Here is a 6146-nt window from a genome sequence, read left to right on the forward strand (position 1 = left end):
CTTCAAAAGCCAACTACACAAATGTAAAAATAACAAGAGGCATATATAGGCATATAGATATTATACTTAACTTATACTTCATATTTTGTACACGAAAAAACAACGTAACGTTAGACTAATTTAACGTTAGACAGGTTGTGAACCCTGCTTGGTTTTCAGACAGTTAACGTTAGTAATGGTTACAAAAACCTTGGGAAATACTACACGTTTAACGTAACTAGGTTATTTTGCTATTTATGCTGCTTACTGTTTGGTGATGTGAAGCAAAAAACTGACTTGAACAAGTCATTTTGTTTTTGGGAGCAAGGAGCAAACTGCCCTCTTTATTAAATAGAGAGCGACCACCTCTTCACTGGGGCAAAATTTTCTGCCAACGTGGCTTGGAGGTAATTAAAGTATCAATAGCCCTTTTGTAATATCTGCATTTAATCATTGTGTACTGAACTGTTACAGTTAAATGAGCCCCCATCCTATACAAAGCCTTTAACAATAAGACAACTAGTAGATGGGGCAACTCTTTGTTGTGTTTTTGTGTCTCTGTCCTGCCCTGTCACCTTTTCCAGTCCATTTCTTTTGTTTCTCTGTGATTAGGACAATTATGGAGAAAATGGGCCTGTGGGGGAAGGTGACTTCCCTCCAAGCAAAAAAAAGTGGGACAATTAAAAAAAAAATACAAAGTATGTATGTGTGATTTGAAATTTATATATTCTGTATATATTTTTTTTATAATTTTTGTATAAATCGTTCACTGTGTAGCATAAAGGGAACTACAAACGGCATTCATCTTACAACCCTGTTTTAATATAATACATTTACCTTGTACGTTGTATATTCATTTCATTCATTTTAGCCATGCACGTTAATAAACACAGTTGCTGAAATTTGTTTTTCTGCTGTTGTTATTTACCATGATTGATTTCCTGTGCCTTAGGATTGCAAGTGTCCAGGGTCAGGAGAGGGTGTAGGTGGGAAGCCCACTGCTGCAACTTGGGCCTGGTTTGTCCTCATGGATGAAGTGTTGGGACAGAGGCATTCCACCACCGATCTTTTACTTGCCTGTTAAAAATGTTGGTGGTCAGGGGGCACCTCCTCCAGGGCAGTCACCTCTGCAGACAGCTGGTCATGCCAGGGAGCACCACTCACTGTCTCCAAACCGTTCTCCCCCTCATCCTCTGACACATCCTCCTTAGGCTCATCCTCTGGGGCCACAATGTGACCAGCACCAAGGCAGAGGTAGTGGAGGATGGCACATGCTGTTAAGACCTGAAATGGTTAAAAATATATTTCAGTCTGAAAAAATTTATGGTTTCTGATTTATCAGTCTGTTGATTTACTCATTAGTATAATTTAAAAAAATACTCACGTAAGGTACAAAGGTGTGGTGCACCTCCAGCGCTTGCTGGAAGATGGCCCGGAACCTGGTCTTCATCATCACAAAAGCACGCTCTATAATGGAGCGAGCCCATTATATATAAATTTGTGTCAAAATTTCTGGAGTACAGCAGAACATACCAGTTTTTTAACTCGCTGAAGAGCTCACTTCTTTTTACTTTATCCACACAAAAAATTTCATTTTTAACTGTTTCATTTCAATTCATTTCGCCAATGCGACCTATAGTTTAGTTTCTGTGGAGGTTTGTTTGACAGAAGGTTTTCCTATCTGTCTCTATTGTAGAGCTGGTTACCTTGGTGACGTAGCTGATGAAAGATCAAGGACTGGGTCCTCTGTTCTGATTGGTGGATGGAAGTTAAGCTATCTGAACACCTGTCTGTGTCCTCTTCACTGAACACACACATGCACACACATTAATACACTGACAGACACAACACACACACACGCACACACACGCACACGCATTAATACACTGACAGACACAACACACACACACACGCATTAATAAACTGACAGACACAACACACACACACGCACACACATTAATACTCTGACAGACACAGCACACACACACGCGCACACACACACGCACACGCATTAATACACTGACAGACACAACACACACACACACATGCATTAATAAACTGACAGACACAACACACACACACGCACACACATTAATACTCTGACAGACACAGCACTCACACACGCACACAACCCCACACACATTAAGACACTGACAGACACAATACACACACACATACACATACAGAGAGCCCTCAAAACATGGAGCTTTAAACTTAGTGAATGGGAGAACACATGTAAGCATAACTGTGTGTCCCAGCAGGTACACACACACACACACACACACACACATTATAGGAGACTTATTAGGCTTCTTATATTTTCTGTCTTATCAATAATGTTAACAATGTCAGATGTTCATGTTAAACATGGCCAAAGATCTACTCTTGGCTCTAATGATGTCTACAGAGCCGGTTTTCCATATATGGTAATTTGCCTACAAACTCAATATTGTCCAGCTGCGAACTGTAGCACCTCTCAAACCACGCCTCTCACTCACGCCACGCCCCCTGAACTACTGTCCGCCTAGCTAGTGCCAGCCTTCAACAGCCATCCTTCAACAGCCAGCATTCACACCGCAATTTCTCTAGAAATTGCACTGTCTAGTTTAGTTATAACCTGTGCCGTTATATAAGAGAGTTACGACACTCCCATCGACTTCTGTTGGAACTGTGGAATGCGGAAGCAACATAAGAACTGAATAGTTCCAGCGCTGAGCCCCGTTCATTTCAGTGTTTCTGAAGTACGCTGCCTGGTAAGTTGATGAAATTAACTCGCACCACATCTACGCTCGTGGGGAAGGCGTACATGGCAGCGGGCCAGGCAGGTGCGAGCTTGCACACCGTGGCGGTGCTTCAAGCCTACCAAGCCGACCTGCTACAGGAGATGGTTTAAAGGGGGGGTCCCTCTGAGGAAGATCTGGCGGAACTTCGCAGAACCACGGACCTGTCTCTCCGGGCCACCAAAGAAACAGCCCGCTCCATTGGCCGGTCCATGTCGGTTCTGGTGGCCACAGAGCGTCACCTATGGCTCAACCTCGTGGGCATATCTGAGAAGGATAAGAGCTTCCTCCTCGATGCACCGGTGAGCACGGCGGGCCTCTTCGGTGACGCGGTGGACTCGGTGGTGGATCGGTTCCAGCAGGGCGAAGCGTTCCGCCAGTACCTCCCTCACCGGTCTGGACCCAAGGCAGCTGAGGCTGCCAGGCGTAGGTCCCTTCCCTCTACGAGCTCCTACCAAGAGGAGAGGAAGCAGAGTGTCGCTTCTCGGGGGCCCCCCCGAGGAGCTGGGGCAGCGAGGCGGCGCTCTCAACCTCAGCCTTCTGAGAGACGCGATCTGAGGACCGTCATCCAGTCCCGACGGAGCTCAGGGAAGAGGTCCTGAAGACCGGGGGCCCGCCCCCCCCCCCCAACCCCCCGTCCAGACTCACTCATCGTGGATCTTCGGCGGCTCTCCCCTGCTGTTCTGGGGCTTCAGGGGTCCACCAGAAGATCACACGAATCACCGACCACCCCGAGGGGCTGGATTTTGGATCTGCGGGTTCTAAACCGGTCTCTGAGGAGATTCAGGTTCAAGATGCTCACCATCCCCGCCATCGTGACGCACATCCAATCCAATAGATAGATCTAAAGGACGCCTATTTCCACGTCTCCATCCGTCCTTCTCACAGGAAGTTCCTGAGGTTCGCCTTCGGGGGTGTGGCTTACCAGTATCGGGTTCTTCCATTCGGCCTGGCACTTTCCCCTCGCACATTCACCAAGTGTATGGATGCAGCACTGGCCCCGCTGAGGCTCCAGGGCATCCGGATTTTCAACTACATCGACGACTGGCTCATCCTAGCCCAGTCTCGAGAGTTGGCGGTTCGGCATCGAGGTGTCATTCTGGCTCATCTGCTGCGTTTAGGGCTGAGGCTCAACGCAAAGAAGAGTGTGCTGGCGCCCACCCAACGGACTACGTTCCTAGGGGTAGTATGGGATTCAACAACAATGCGGGCACAATTGTCTCCGGCACGTGTCGACACCATATTGGCTGCCGTGAAAGGGGTGAAGTTAGGCCACGCCATCACTATAAAACACTTTCAACGAGTGTTGGGTCTCCTGGCGGCTGCGTCCAGCGTAATACCATCTGGACTGCTGCACATGAGACCCCTGCAGTGGTGGCTAAGGACCAAGGGTTTTTCCCCGAGGGGAAATCCTTTCCGTCTGATTTGGGTTACGCGGAAGTGTCTTCGTTCCCTATCAGTTTGGAAGGAAACTTGGTTCCTGTCCCAGGGGCCCGTGCTGGGAGGGTCTTGTCGCCGGCTGGTCATTTCGACAGACGCCTCCCTCACGGGCTGGGGCGCGGTCATGGGCGGCCGCTTTGCAAGGGGATCCTGGCAGGTGCATCCGTCCGAGTGGTATATCAACTGTCTCGAGATGTTGGCGGTGTTCCAGGCTCTAAGGAGTTTCCTGCCCGATCTCTAAGGCCACCACGTCCTGGTTCGTTCCGACAACACAGCGGTGGTAGCCTATCTGAATCACTAGGGCGGTCTGCTCCTCTGTACAGACTGCCGCCTCCTGTGGTCCCAGCAGAGGTTACTATCGCTCAGGGCGATGTATCTCCCGGGGACGCAGAATCAGGGAGCAGAACTGCTGTCGAGGCAGGGGCTGAGGCCCGGGGAATGGAGACTTCACCCCGAAGTGGTGGAGCTCTTGTGCGGAGAGTTCGGCCCCATAGACGTGGATCTGTTTGCGTCTCAAGAGACTACGCACTGCCTGCTATGGTTTTCTCTCGTTCCTCCAGCCCCGTTGGGTCTGGACGCCATGGTACGTTCGTGGCCAAGGCTACGTCTGTACGCTTTTCCCCCAGTCGCTCTGCTCCCGGGGGTCCTGGAGCGGGTCCGCCAGGACAATGTCGGCCTACTGCTCGTAACCCCGTTCTGGCCAACCCGGGTGTGGTTCTGGGACATCATGTCGCTCCTGGACGGCCCGCCGCGGCAGGTCCCTCTGAGGAGAGACCTGCTGTCCCAGGCGCAGGGCCGGGTTCTTCACCCTTGCCCCGCCGTATGGTGACTGTGGGTCTGGCCCCTGAGGGGGCACAGTACCTAGAGGTGGGTCTAACAGCCGGAGCAGTCGAGACCCTCCTCAGCTCCAGGGCCCCGTCCACCTGAAGTGGAGTGTTTTCTCCACTTGGTGTAGGGAGCGGTCGGTGGACCCGGTTACCTGCCCGGTGGTTCAGGTACTTGAGTTCCTCCAGGACCGGTTCTCTGCTGGTCTTTCCCCTTCCACCCTCAAGGTGTATGTGGCAGCTATTTCATCTTTCCATGCCCCTCTGAGGGAGGGGTCTTTGGGGAAACTTCTCTTGGTTGTACGTTTCCTCCGTGGTGCCTGGAGGATGAGACCTGCGACTCGGTCCAAGGTTCCCACTTGGGATCTGGCGGTGGTTCTTGGGGCGTTGGCTGAGGCCCCCTTCGAACCCCTGGAGTCAGCACTTGACCCTCAAGATGGCCTTTCTCCTTGCTATCACCTCTCTGAGGAGGGTGGGGGATCTCCAAGCGCTTTCGGTTTCCCCGCAAAGCCTGGAGTTTGCCCCGGGGAATATTAGGGCTATCCTGCACCCTCGTCCAGGATACATCCCTAAAGTGCCTTCTTGTGCGGCAGGGTCCACAGTGCTGCAGGCATTTCATCCTCCACCTCATGTGACGGTGGGGGATGGGAGACTTCATCTGCTCTGCCCTGTCAGAGCACTGAGTATTTACACTCTGAGGTCCTCCCGTTGGAGGAAGGCTGATTTTGGGTCCCCCAGGGCTGGGCTCCCTGCATCCAAACATACTATTAGCAACTGGATTGTTCAGACTATTTCCCTGGCCTATCAGGTGCGCGGTTTGCCTTCACCTGTGGCTGTGAGGGCTCATTCTACCAGAGGCATGGCGGCCTCTCGAGCCCTCCTTTCCGGGGCCTCTTTGCAGGATGTTTGTGTAGCGGCTGGCTGGGCCACTCCGCACACATTCATTCGGTTTTACAGTCTTGACCATCCTTCGGCACCTGGCACTCGTGCGCTCTCCTCTTAGTCGTGCCACTTTATTGCACACTGGGGCAGGCGGGGTTTTCGGCACGGTTTAGTGGGTATCTCGTTCCCATAGTGTCGTAACCAACGCAGTTCGAGTTCCCTCGAAGGGGAACGTCTCGGG

General features: G+C 51.3%; 1 pseudogene; it reads left to right on the forward strand.

Annotated features, from left to right (window-relative positions):
• The window catches only part of LOC123977882, a 90514-nt pseudogene extending 85462 nt beyond the window's left edge, over positions 1-5052 (forward strand).
• The last annotated feature ends 1094 nt before the right edge of the window (positions 5053-6146 follow it).

The sequence above is a fragment of the Micropterus dolomieu genome, linkage group LG01 (genome assembly GCF_021292245.1).
Source record: "Micropterus dolomieu isolate WLL.071019.BEF.003 ecotype Adirondacks linkage group LG01, ASM2129224v1, whole genome shotgun sequence".
NCBI lineage: Eukaryota > Metazoa > Chordata > Actinopteri > Centrarchiformes > Centrarchidae > Micropterus > Micropterus dolomieu.